Source organism: Vombatus ursinus, unplaced genomic scaffold, assembly GCF_900497805.2.
Source record: "Vombatus ursinus unplaced genomic scaffold, bare-nosed wombat genome assembly UNPS02014909.1, whole genome shotgun sequence".
NCBI classification, from domain to species: Eukaryota; Metazoa; Chordata; class Mammalia; order Diprotodontia; family Vombatidae; genus Vombatus; species Vombatus ursinus.
Window position 1 is genome coordinate 454,462 of NW_020954687.1, and position 13,454 is coordinate 467,915.

Below are 13,454 nucleotides of genomic sequence, written 5' to 3' on the forward strand. Positions count from 1 at the left end.
GACAGCTGGATTCTCCTATTTGCTTCTGCATTCATTCTTTTTTGATATGTTACTTTGGTTAAAGTATATGAAGAAATTCTGGCCTTGCACAGATATGTAGTTGGAAAAGGAGGAATATTTTAATAGGCAAATAGCACCTTATTACTGTTATGAAAATAGTTTTGACTTTGCAGACTCCCTGAAAGGCTCTTAGGGATTCCAAAGGGTCCACATGCCACACTTTGAGAATGGCTGGAGCAATGCAAAGACTCTGGATTTGGAGTTCAAGGAATTGGTGTGAAATGCTGGCTCTAATGTGACCTTGGACAAGAAGATACTTTCCTTCTGTGGGCCTCAGTTTCCTCCCCTGTAAAATGAGAAAGTTAGACGAGGTGATCCTGGAAAGTCTTTTCCCTTTCAGAATTCTGTGGTCAGGCAGAGATAAGAAGGAGAGTCCATTCCAGGCATAATAATAACTGATATTTATAGGTCATTTAAAAAGCATTTTCTCATTTAATCTTCACAACAACCTCACAAGGTAGGCAGTGCATGTAACATTATCATCTTTTTACAGGGGAAGAAATTAAAGCTTTAGAAAGGATGGAGACTGGCCCGTGGTTACAAATCGAGTTGGCATTTGAATTCAGTCCTGTATTGACTACAAGTCCAGGTTTTCCCATGATACAATGCTGTCTGGCTGGCACAGTTTTGCACGAATGTGTGGTGGTAGCACAGAGATAGATGGCAGTGGGGGACAGCAAGTGGTCCAGTTTGGGCATAGAGTGCCTAAAGGGGACTAGCATGAAATAAGGCCAGAAAAGCCCATTGGAACCAGAGTGTGGAAGACCTTGAATGCCAGGACAGGAAGTTCCTATTTATTTCTAAATGATTTGGAATCCTGGGGGGAATACAAGACTTTCAGGTGGAGGAATTTTAGCTGGAAATTTGACATCCTAGAGCCCTGATAATTCTTGAGATCCAAGAGGGAGACATAACAGGTTGAGAGATAGCTCCTTGAAGGTGGGCTTGCAGTGGGGTGTCAGAGTGGGTGGGGACGAAAGGGTTAATCAGTGGACTCTATTTCCCAATTTGGCTTCCCCGCTGGGAGGGCTTGGGAGAAAAAGGCATCACTTTAATAAGGTTGCCCTGGTTCCAATCAGTCCTGGCATTGCAGGGGGAGCACAGCCGAGAAATTAGATTAGCTTTCTCTGCTCTCAACGGCAGCACACTGCTGTTCCTGGGAAATGAGGCGAAGATCCAGCCATTGGTGGTAGAGCCTGTAACAGTCTGTCTGAAGCCTCCCTAGGAGGCCAAGGAAGGGGAATCATCCTGTGGCCCCTTAACCCTCTTAGACTCCATTTCCTTTGTCACCCATCTTCCCTTGCTCTGAGCTGCAGTGAGGTTGGGTCTCCTGCCCTGCAACTGGAGTGACCAGGAGCCAGAGAGAAGCTAGACCCAGTGGATTTGTCTAGCTGGGTGGCTGTCCAGAGGTGAAGGAGCTTCCAGGCCCTGGAACTGTTGAGTTGGGGTAGCCTGAAAGCTGAGGAGGTGAGCTGAGAGGGTCCTGATGGGGGTTGGAAGCAGGGAGCTGGTCTTGGAGAAGGAGATAAGGAGGGATTTCCCCTCTTTTGGTTCATTAGTGCTCATTGGCTTTATTGGGCTTCTCCGAGACAGGGGACCAGTGCTGGCCATGGTATCCACTGACGTTCAGGGTACTGTCTAGAAACTTTCCTAGATGTTGTCCCAACCATGGAGTGTCAAAAATATCAGAAGTGGAAGGAATTTTAGAGATCACTAGGTCCAACCTGCTCCTTTTACACACGAGGAAAGAGAGGCAAAGTGATTTGTCCAGGGTCACATGCCAGATTATCTGAGGCTTCTTAAGTCAGAGGACCCAAAATAATAGCATAGCCTTGAGTTGGGCCATCCTCCTGGGCTTCATGCATGAAATATACCAGTTCAGCAGGAATTCCTTAACAGTTCAATCCAGAGAGAGCTCAGGGATGGAACTGTCAAGATTTCTGGAACTATCTAGACTTAATTTCTGACAGAGTCATCACATTCTTAAGAACACAGGAAAAGGATAAACTGAGGTAATGTACAATGTCCTTTTCCACTTCAATACCCAAACCCATGATATACCTGGAGATTTCTGGAGAGGGTGGATCCTTTCTATGGTAAATGGATACTCGTGGGTTTGTTTTTCTCTTGGCTTTGGCCTGGGGTGCTTCAGAGTTCCCCAAAAGCACATATTGGGTCAGTCTGTCTCAGACACCTGGAGGCCTCTCCTATTCATTAAGATCTTTGGAAGGTAAGTCTATGACTCCTTGAGCTAACCATCACAGATAGGAATTTGAACCTTGTATCTAACTCAAATTCCTTTTGCTATAGTAAAAAGCTGATGTCCTCTTGTCCTTTGTTCAACATTAGTTTCATGTCCCAACTGATCTCCTTCCCCCACCTCCTTCACCCCTCCCCCCATACCTGTGGTATGGGTCCTGGCTTTCCCCAGCCTTCTAATCAGAGACATCTGGGTAGCTGGTGGGACTGATGACTCTCTGCTGATGAGAGTTATGGATTACATCCTTCTCAGCAATTGTCTGATGTAATTAAGATTTAGCACTTTGGACATCCAGTCTGTCACAAGTCAGGAAAACCAGTGGGCTGGGATATACATCCTCATGTCTCCTCCTCGGTGGCTTTGCCTGTCGCTGGCACAGAAAAAGAGCACAGTCAGCTTAGTGTTCTTGTCTGCCAAAGGGAGGAGTTGGGGGTTGGCTCTGGGAAGGATGTGGGATCAGGAAGTGTGGCCAGTTAGCCACTGACCCCAGACTGAAAGGGTATAGTACAGACACAGTGAAATGTATTTCACTCAGCTGCCTGGTCATTGGCATTGTTTTTGCACATCTGGCCTGACAGCTGTTCAATCACCAAAGAGAGATCAGGAAGCTCAATGCCCCTTTGCGTTGTAATTGATTATTTTGGCATATGGTCACTTCCCCTATCACTGCATTTCCAGGATCACAGTTGCCATTGCAGTGAGGTAGTCTCCATGTAGGGGATAGAAAACAGAGGCATAGTTATAGAAGCAGAGAGGCTTCTCACTGAGGGCAATGGGGCATGTATCCTGGGGTCTGTGGAGACAACTTACGCAATGTTCACTTTCCCAAGGAAGGAGAACAGAAGAAAAGGCTCCTGACCCCTCTTTCCTATGAGAAATTATCTGGCCATAGTCAGAGATGGGTTCTTGATCCACCCCTCCCCTTTATACACACACAATATATAATTTCTCTTCATTCCCTCTTCCTTGAATCTACCTTGTACACAGATGGATCTCAGGTATTGAGACCCTATGGACCAGCTTAGCATTGCCTGTTCTGCCTACTCCATTCCCTAACCTGCTAAGCCCAGGAAAAGCCAGTCATAGCTTGATGCCCTGATGACTCTCAAGCTAAGTTAGCAAGATAAGCTACTCAGTGCAGAACGAGCACAGCCCCAGGACACTTGCCCATAGTGGACCGTGTGAAGGACTCAAAGCTGCCCCTGCTCTTCATCCCCTCTCAGGAAAGAGCAAACAGCAATTGTTCCACCATAACCTTCCCCATTCTCTAGGCATCTGGTCCTATTCTTCCTTGGGGAAACAATCCTTGGCCTTGGAGACTGTGACCCTATTGTTAGAGGTTTGCTGAGTCTTCAGATAGCTGGATCTCAGCAGCACAACTACTCTGCTTTCAATTCACACTTAGGACCTAGGGTCTCCTGGCCTTTTGGCAGGTTGCCAGCAAGGGAATGGCATTTCCCTCTCACATTCCTTGGAAATTGAGAAGTGAAATCCAACCTCGGGCCTTCCCTCCATCCTCAGGTATCAGCCTCATCACTGATGGATGGAATGGGATTGTCTGATACAGAGGAAACTAGTTTCCAAGTGATATGTGGTCCCCTTTCCTGGCACCTGTGACAACGGTGGTTGGTTCTTCAAAAGAGGAGAGGACTGAGGGCTGCCAATCCCAGATCTAGGAGAGTGACTCTTCCCCCTTTCTTCCCCACTGGTGATCATGCCTGCCTCTCTAGTCTCATTCCAGAAGGCACAAGCTGAGAGCCGAGCTGCAAGTGAGGGAATCACTGGGGAAGACGGGAGTTTCTAAGGGGAGGCATTTATCTTAAACCATCAATCTCTGATAAGAGATTACAGACACTGTGCTTGTTGGGAAGGTAGATGAGAAGGTTGTCTAACAACAGAACAGTGGAACAAGAGATTGTGATGAGCAAGAGAAGATAGTGAGAGAAAGAAGGAACTAAAGGGAGAAGAAGGGAGGGGGAAACGAAGGGGAACAACTAGGCAGTGAATGAAAAAGGCAGGATAAAGTTGTAGAAACCAAACAAAACTCTTTTCTACTTGCAAATCTCTTCAGAGACAGACTCCCCAGCTTCCAGTGGTCACTATTCCCAGTGTCTCAGGAAGTTTGGTGAGGAAACCAGAACTAACCAAGGCCTCTTGATTTTCTCCTCCAAGTGTCACTGACCTGGGTCAAACATCCTGTCAGTTTATTCCAAATAGAAAGTTGTAAGGAGATTTTCTTTACATAAGGGTCTCTCTTTACTTAGGACTGTGAACTGCCCCAGGGGTGTAGGCACTGGTTCTGATATCCTGTTCATACATCGTAAAAGTCATTCAGTCAATAAGCAGTTTAAAGCATCTACTATGTGCCAGGCACTGTTCTAAGTGCTGTGGATACAAAAAAAGGCAAAGGATATACCCATCCTGGAAAAGCTCACAATTTGAAGGAAAGGACTTTTAAAATCATCTAGCATCTTCACTATCTACTCAAATCCCTGCAAGAGGCATATAAAGAGGCATATGTGTCCTGTGACAAAAGACAGAAAAGTGGCAGAGATTGTCCAATACCACAAGACGATGCCTTCCTTGGGACTCAAGGAAAGAAGATGGAAGAAGGGCTCATAGTATTCCTCCACCAGTGCATTTTTCCCAAGAAGGAGGGGAGAACTGGGCAGAACAGACCTCAGTTTCCACTTCTGTGAAATCCCAAGGTCACTTGCAGCTCTGAATCCTGTGAATCCAGAGCTAGAATGCAGCAAGGGGTTCCATGAGAGCATCATCAGGGCAATCAGTGTTAATTATGTGAAGGGAAAGTTTGGGGAGCCCCCCTCAGATTCATTAAGTTGAGCCATTCTTGGCTATATTGTTTGGGCATTTTTTTTTTTTTTTTGGCGTGTGAGCTGGACTTTATTTCCATTAAAGTCTCTTCCGACCCTGGAATTCTCTGATTCTGCGGAGAAGATGCAGTCCCTCTCTGTTAAGGGGAAGATGACCCTCAATGGTAAAAGGCAGCAGAATGCCCTTATTCAGGACATCTGAAGTTGCCATTTTGTGACCTTGATCAAATCACCTTTCTGAACTAACTCATTTTTTTCTTCCGTAAAATAAGAGAAATGAACTATATGTCACCTCTAAAGTTTCTTCCAACTCTGACAGTTTATGAGTCTGTAACTCATAGCAGATGGCTCTTGTACGAGGCTTCCTCACCAAAAAGTCTGATATATTGAAGCAGCTGACCAATGGGATGAAAGGGAGAGGTCTATGTCAATATTTTAGTAGAGCAGTCATAGCTCTTTTGCTGGGTTGGGCTGGGGAGCAGTGGTGTCTTGTGGAGGCTGGGGATTGCAGGAGATGACTTCTCAAGGTCTTTTTTACTGAGGAGGCTATGAATCACATTTCTTCCTGGTGCCACTTGTATTGTTGCGGCCAGGAGAGTGTTTGTGACAGGAAGATGTCAGATCCTCCTGGAAATGAGTTTTTGAGCATAAACTATCCCCAGTTCACATTTTCCAATGACACACGTGGCAAACCGCAGAGTTGTCGCACTTAATCAAATCGAGTCCAATTACACCTTTGCTCCTCTCATCCCACTGTAATATAAATATCGCTTCTGCAAAGTCTATTAGCTACTGGCAACACAGGAGTCAATGAGGCTGACTCAGTGTGAGAGGGGGCTGGTGGCAGCCATGGGCTGTTTCTTTTATGATCCAGAGACCAATGATGGTAGAAAGGTTCATTAGGGGACAATAGAATTAGGAGACAGGGCAAGTTGAAGTGATCCAGAAGGGCCATCAAAGAAGCAAAAGGATATGCTCTTTTCTTGGGGTCAGAGGATATCCATCTTTGTTGGCCTAGAGGCAAGGGGGTGACCTAGATGAACTCTTAAGGTCCCCTTTAGCCCTGGAGTCTTTAGTTCTGTTACTGGCGATTACATGTGTGCTGTGGTGTGTGTGTGTGTGTGTGTGTGTTACCTCCAATACAGGACTAGAGCGGCTGTGGGTAAGGTCCCTCTTAAGATCTCCATTTCCTTACATGTTAAATGGGTATAATAATATTTGCACAACTTACATCACAAGTGGTGGAGAAGATGTGAATAGTTGGGATAAATGTACATTGTCTTATTTCCCAAAACATAGTCTTCCCCAGCTAAAGGAGGAATACACAGTCTGCATAATACTCTTTCCCAAACCATGTAGTATTGCTTCCTTGGGCTTCTAGGTGGTGAAGTGGATAGAGTGCTGGGCCTGGAATCAGGAGGGCTCTCCTTCCTTAGTTCAATCTGGCCTCAGACACTTCCTAACTGTGTGACCCTGAGCAAGTCATATCACCCTGTTTTCCCTCAGTTTCCTCATCTGTAAAATGAGCTGGAGAAAAAAATGGCAAACCACTTGAGTATGTTGGCCAAGAAAATCCCAAATCGTGTCAGAAAGAGTTGGACATGACTGAAACAGCTGAACAACAGCAACATTACTTCTTTGTCTCCCCCAACAATATGGGAAGGTCCTTATGGGCAGGATCTATTTCTACTTATTTTCCCCTAAATGCCTGTCAGTAAGGTACTTTGAATAGGTTTCAGGCTTGAGGGATTCAGGTCCACAGGGATCAGCAGCATGGCCAGAGCACATGCCTTTACTATGGCGATCCATTAGCAACAAGGAAAGAAACATTTATTTAGCACCTATGATGTACCAGGCACTGTGCTAAACACTTCACAATTATTATCTCATTTGATCCGCACAGCACACCTGGGAGGTAGGAACAATTATTATCCCTGCTTTACGGTGAAGGAAACTGAGGCAAACAGAGTTGAAGTGATTTGCCCAGGGTCGCACAACTAGGGAGTATCTGAGGCTGGATTTGAATTGGATTAGAGTCAAGTTTGCCCTGACTCTAAGCCTGTCACTTTCTCCAATGAGCCATCTCACCTCACTTCAGGAAGGTAAGGTTAAATGGGCTGGCCAAATGAGACGCTGAGAAAGATCAAGAAAGTTCTGCCAGGAAGTCAAGGCTGTTGACCCAGCTGGACCGGACACAGGCACAGTTCAATCCGGAGACAGGAAACGGGAAGTCATACTACGTCCTAGTGGTGCAACCTTGGCAAATCACTAAATTTTCCTGAGCTTCTGTTTCTTTGTCTATAAAGTGAGGGAGTGGAGTTGGACTGGGTGATCTCTAAATCCCTTCCAGTAACTAACCTTATGTTTTTATCATCTCCCTCCCACCCTCCTATCCGCTTTCTGGTTTGTATATCAAGATGAGGCATAATTGAACTAATCTGAGCTCCGGCAGAGAGCTGGAGCAGAGTGGGGCTGGGCTGGCTTTGGAAAGGGAGTGAGAGTTATAGCAGTTGAGCAGTGGGAGATAGGCAGTGTATATGAGGCACAGTCATCATCCAAAATGAGTCTTCCTTAATGAAGCCACCCTGCCAAAGGCACACAGCCAGTGGAGGAGATTGAGGCTCCAAAAAGGTATTGATGGGAATGGGGTGGGACAGGCAGAGCTTCAAAATCTAGGGATAGAAAATGGAGTGATACAGCTTGATAGAGAAGGCAAGAGATAACTAAAATAAAGTGTTTGTCAGGATTGCAGCTGACTCTTATTCATTGCTTAATAGTATTTTTAAAAAATAGCCCCAGAAGTAACCTTTGAGAATATTTAGTCCAACTCCCTTACTTTGCAGAGGAGAGAGCTGAGGGCTAGAGAGGAAAGTGACTTGACCAAGGCCACATAGCTTCTGTCTATGACAGGAATGAATCCTTTGATTTGTGGGTTCCCCAAGACCCTTCCCCAGAAACTGCTTACCTACCTCTAATTCCAAGACAGTATCCATTTTTGTCATTCCTCCTGTACAGACAGAGACAAGTGAGGTCATGGGATTACAGGCCAACACAGATGTCCCTAGGTAGGGAGGATGTAACCTCTTTTTAGGGTTTTTGTGGTTCACTTAAGATTCCTCCAAAGCTCCCCTTATTCCTAATACTCTAGACACTGAAATAGAAGACTCAGAGGGAAATGACCATAGCTAATAGGAAGTCCTGGCCGAAGGGGTCCTGGATGTGTTGTGATTTCCTAGGTTTCCTTCTTCCTCTTTGCCAAATATTTTTTTGGCTAGGTAATGGGGTTAAGTGACTTGCCCAGAGTCGCACAGCTAGTAAGTGTTATGTGTCTGAGGCCGGATTTGGACTCAGGTCCTCCTGAATCCAGGGCTGGTGCTCTATCCACTATGCCAGTTAGCGGCCCCTCCCCTTTGCCAATTTGTGAGGGCAAAGTTGATAACCACAGTAAAGGAAGGATAGCTGGTGTGTGTGTGTGTGTGTGTGTGTGTGTGTGTGTGAGAAAGAGAGAGAGAGAGAGAGAGAGAGAGAGAGAGAGATTGGGCTGGAGTGAGGTGTGTATGGACAAGTGGCTGAGAGGTGCTGGAAGGAAAGAAGGAAAGAAGGACACTCTGTGTCCCAGTGAATTGACAGGTAGTCTGTGCCCAGCCCTTACCTCTCAAGAATGGGAAATGCTATTCTAAAATGCAAGCCTGGATCTCCAGAGATCATCTCACTTATCCTCTAGCCTTCATGTAGGATTGTATTTAGCTCCTTCTAGGAAAATAATAACAGCCTTTGCTTTTAAAAGGTCTCTTGGGAAGAGATGCCATTACCAAGTTCACTTACACATTCCAGGGCTGTGTACTTACTTAGGAAGTGCTTCCTAAAGTCTAGTTTCACTCTCTCATACTACAGATTCAGTTGAGTTTTCCTTTTTCTGACTCCAATCTGGAGGAGGTGGGGAGAAGCTACTGTGGCCTATGTAATAATTTTCTAGATCTCAAATTCTCTTATCACAACCTTTTTCTCCCACTCTCTCACTTCTACTAAACTTGTTCTCCTGCATCGTGACCCACAGTGCCTCAATTTCTCCCTGTTTTCCCCAGACCAGCAGCCTCGTTACGACTCTGCCTTAAATACACAGCCAAATATTTCAACAGTGCTCTTGCTGGCATCTCCAGTCTCTCGTCTCCCTCCCTCCCTCTTGAACCTGTGTTGTTCTGGCCCTGTGGCATCTCCCACTGTTTGTTTTCTCCAGTCAGACTGGTAGGTTGCTAGACAAAATCATGAAACTACGGTGATTGGGTCCATTACACATTCAAACTATCTAAACTAAACTGGACCCTCCATTCTGCTTGGTAATTCTTTTATTATCTCTGGCTGGCTCCCTTTGTATTTCCCAGAGTGACTATTCCAAGCCTTTTTTCATTCTTGACAGGTCTCCAAACATAGCCCTACCTCCCACACAGCAGATTACATAGGCTTCTACTTTACTGAGATGGAAGCTGACCACATGACCATCCTCAGCTTCCTTCTCCTTCACCTCATGGTTTCTCTTCATCTTCCTCCATTGTCTCTGTTGACTTCTGCCTCTGCTTTTCTTTTTTCTTTCTTTCTTTCTTTTTTTTTTTTTAGTGAGGCAATCGGGGTTAAGTGGCTTGCCCAAGGTCACACAGCTAGTACGGGTCAAGTGTTTGGTCTGAGGCCGGATTTGAACTCAGGTCCTCCTGACTTCAGGGCCGGTGCTCTATCCACTGCGACACCTAGCTGCCCCCTGCCTCTGCTTTTCTAAGGCTAACTGTTGCACTGTGATCCACTTGTCAGCCATCATCTTCAGTCTCTCCTTGTCCTGCTTCCTTCCCCTGGTCTACAAGCTTGCTCAGGTATCCTCTATCCGAAAACAATACAAAACAGAACAAAACTGAAAAAAAAAACAACCTTTCCTAGACCTTGTGCTCCCCTGAAGCTATTCTCCACTGTCAAACTTTTAAAAAGAGGAGTCTACACTCTTTGACTCTACATTCTCACTCTTTGCCCCTCAACCCCTTCTAGTCTGGTGACTGTCTCTACTGTTTTACTGAAGGGTTCTCTTCAAGGTCACGAGTGACTCCCATGCTAGCTAAACCCAATGGCTATTTGTCCTTCCTCCTCTTTGACCTTTCTATGGTGTCTGATACTGCTAGCTGCTCCCTCTTTTTGGATTCTTTCTTTTCTCTTGATCCTCCTTCATAGCTTTCTGTTCTTTAGCTCTCCCATTCACTAGCTCCTCCTCTTCCTCTCACCCCTGAAGTGTACATGCTCTCTAAGATTCTGTCCCTGGCTCTCTTCTTTCCATATGAAGTCCCTCTTCCTTGGCGACCTTCTTTATTCCACTGGCTTCCACTATACCCTTCTTCTTCCAAATCTTCTCCAGCCCTGATCTTTCTCTCTCAAGCTTCAGACCCACATTTCCACCTGTCTATAGGGTATCTCCATTTGGATCTCCTGCTAGATCATTCACCTTGATATGTCCAAAACCAAATTCATTATCTACCCACCCCTCATTCTCCTCCCTCCCATCATAAACAACCCTACACATAACAGCTCCTCCTTTTGACGCAGCGTGATACAGCAACCATAAGGACTGCATTTGGAGCCAGAGGATCTGGAATCACACTGTGGAATTTCTACTTTTGTGACTTTGATTAAGGCACTTAAAGTTGCTGAGCCTCAGTTTCCTCACCTGTAAAGGGAGTGGGAGCACACACATTGATCCCTTCCAGCTAAGTCTTTGATCCTATGACCCTCACCCCCTTTTTGTTAGTTCCAGGACCCAACCACTTAGGGTTGGAGCCCAGGTGCTCTGTAAACTTTGAAGCATGCATAAGATATCAGGTTTTGTTGTTATTACTATGATCTTTGACTTCTCCCTTTTTCTTAGGGGCCTCCCCCCATATCTGATCAGTCACCAAATTCTATGTATTCTTTTTTGTCAATTATTTTGTCACCTCCTTTCCATTCCTGTTGCCACTGCTAAGGTGTCACAGGCTGTCCCTTATGCCTGGCAGATCCTTATCACCTCTTGCCCGGGCAATTCCAACAGCCTTTCCTAATTTTATCTCCTTCTGTCTGATCTTTCCCTCCTCCAGTCCAACTACTCACCATTTCTATATTAATGCAAGACCTTGGTCTATATCTTCTCTGTTAAAAAACAAAACAAAACAAAACAAAAAACAACCTTCAATGGCTCACTATTACTTTCCAAGCAAAGTCTAAAATCAGCTTGTCATTCAAAGTTTTATATAATCAATTAGCAAGTAATTATTAAGCAGCTACTGTATCTAGCCACAGTTTTTCTAGTCTTGTCTCCCACTGCACCTCTGCCTATACTATACTATACACTCCAGTCAAACTGGATTACTCATTGTTCCCTGACAATGCCCTGTATTTCCCCACCTTGGCTTAAATTGTCTTCCCCTTTCCCCTCAACTACCATTACATCTCCTCCTGTTGAAATCATACCTTTCCAACCCTAGCTCAAATGTCACCTCCCCTGTGAATCTTCCTAATTGGATGTGATGTCCCTCCCACTGACCCCTCTAGCACTCTGTACCTCTACGGTGGCTCCTATTACATTATACTGTATATTGGAGGGGTTTTTTTTTCCTCGCACGCTGGACATGTCTCTTGTTAGACACAGTTAAGTACTCAATAAATATTTGTTGAATGAGCAGATGGGGCAGGAGCCCATGCCTGGGCAGCAGAGAGAAATCTTAAGTGATCGGATGACCTAATATTAGAGAATTATGGGGGTTTGAAGAGGCCTGACTCTATACCTCATCTCTACCATCCCTGAGACGGGGCACACAGAACCGGTTCTCCGTCTGCTTGTTTCACTCAGGGTTTCTCAGTAAGAATATTAAACAAACCATATCACTCCTCAGCTTCCCCAACTGAATCAGTCTGCCTCATACCACCTTGGAACGCTTCATTGAAAGAGATTTGGCTCTTCAGTTATTGAGTGCCCAAAGTGCACCTTGGTTAAAAGAGACTTGGATTCTTGTGACAGTTCTGGCAATTTTGTGTTTCTGGGCCTTGGTTTTCCTGTCTATGAAAATAGGTGAATTATCCAGCTCTTTGCTTTAGAGGACATTTCTAATTGAATTAAAGTTTCAGTGCTTTACTAGGGCTGTTAGTCTTGAACAGAGAAAAGGGCTCTCAGCTTCCCTGGAGGATGGGAGTTCAGGGCCCTTCCTCAAAGAAGACAGCAGGTGCAGGACGTAGCCCACCTCACCTCAAAAGGATCTCTTGCTCTGGCCTCACTGAGGATAAATAATTGATTACGACTAATGGATGATTGCACGTGTATGAAATGTTCAACCCTGACTGTGGCAGATTTGTATAATCAGATGTTTTATGCTGCCCTCTTTGTAAAGGACGAGGGACTCCTGGGTTTCCCCAGCATCATAGGGGACCCCTCCAAAGGGCACTGGCTCCCGTTAAGGAACCTGTGTTATCTGTACTTTCCTGGGAGGAGGCGGCAGAGATGCGAGGGAGAGTAGCAGGACCCCCACCTCCTGGGGATTTGGACAGCCTGATTGTTGGAGGTATCTAACCCCCTCCTGACCTATGAACTAACAGTCATCACCTCTGTGAATCCTAGGGGCTGGACAAATGGAGCAGGATGGATCTGGTGGGGGCTGAACTTTCCCTTATTCCCCCCTCTCCCCGCCCCAGCCTTCACTCTAAGGAGACTCCCTGGCATCTGCAACTCCTTCAAGGGGTGGTAAATCAGGTGTCTCCTCCTCCCCGGGGACAGGAACAGGGCTAGGCTGAATGTATGCAGAGACTGCAGCAATCAGCTCCCTTCCTGACCTCTTCTCCTCCCCACTCCCTAACAGGCTGCTGGAGGAATGACATCATTGGGATGCCTGCAAGGAGTCACAGTCCTAGACCAGCTATAGCTAGCTAGCTGTGAGTGGGAGTGAACGCAGGTCTGGTGGGGGAGGGGGGTTGCAGATTGGGCACGGTCATCTGCGCTCATGTGTACTAAGCATCTCTATGAACCTCTGTGCAGATAGGGCATATTTGGGCATCGACTTCTTCCTCACCACGGTGGGCATACTCCTTGGACTCTGTGATTAGCTGTGTGACCTCACTTTCCTCCTTTGTAAAACTGCAGGCTTGGACAGAATTATCCCTGAGGTCCCTTCTAGCCTGAATATTCTATTCTGTTCTGTCTCTTTCTGCTCTGGTCTGTCCTAGTCTGTTTTATCTAGTCTAATCTACTCTATTCCTCCTCTGGGGGTATTCTGCCTTAAGATTTCATGATATAATGAAAG

General features: G+C 45.8%; 1 protein-coding gene across 2 annotated transcripts in view; it reads left to right on the forward strand.

Moving 5' to 3' along the window:
* The window catches only part of SYT2 (synaptotagmin 2), a 177,697-nt gene that overhangs the window by 15,542 nt on the left and 148,701 nt on the right, over nucleotides 1–13,454 (forward strand). The window contains exon 1 of one of the 2 annotated variants that reach the window (XM_027843474.1): nucleotides 7,710–7,785. The exons of the other annotated variant lie outside the window; for it this stretch is intronic. The gene's annotated coding sequence lies outside the window, so the exon portion shown is untranslated. Of the gene's footprint in view, nucleotides 1–7,709; nucleotides 7,786–13,454 lie in introns of those variants that run through there. 2 annotated transcript variants of the gene reach the window in all.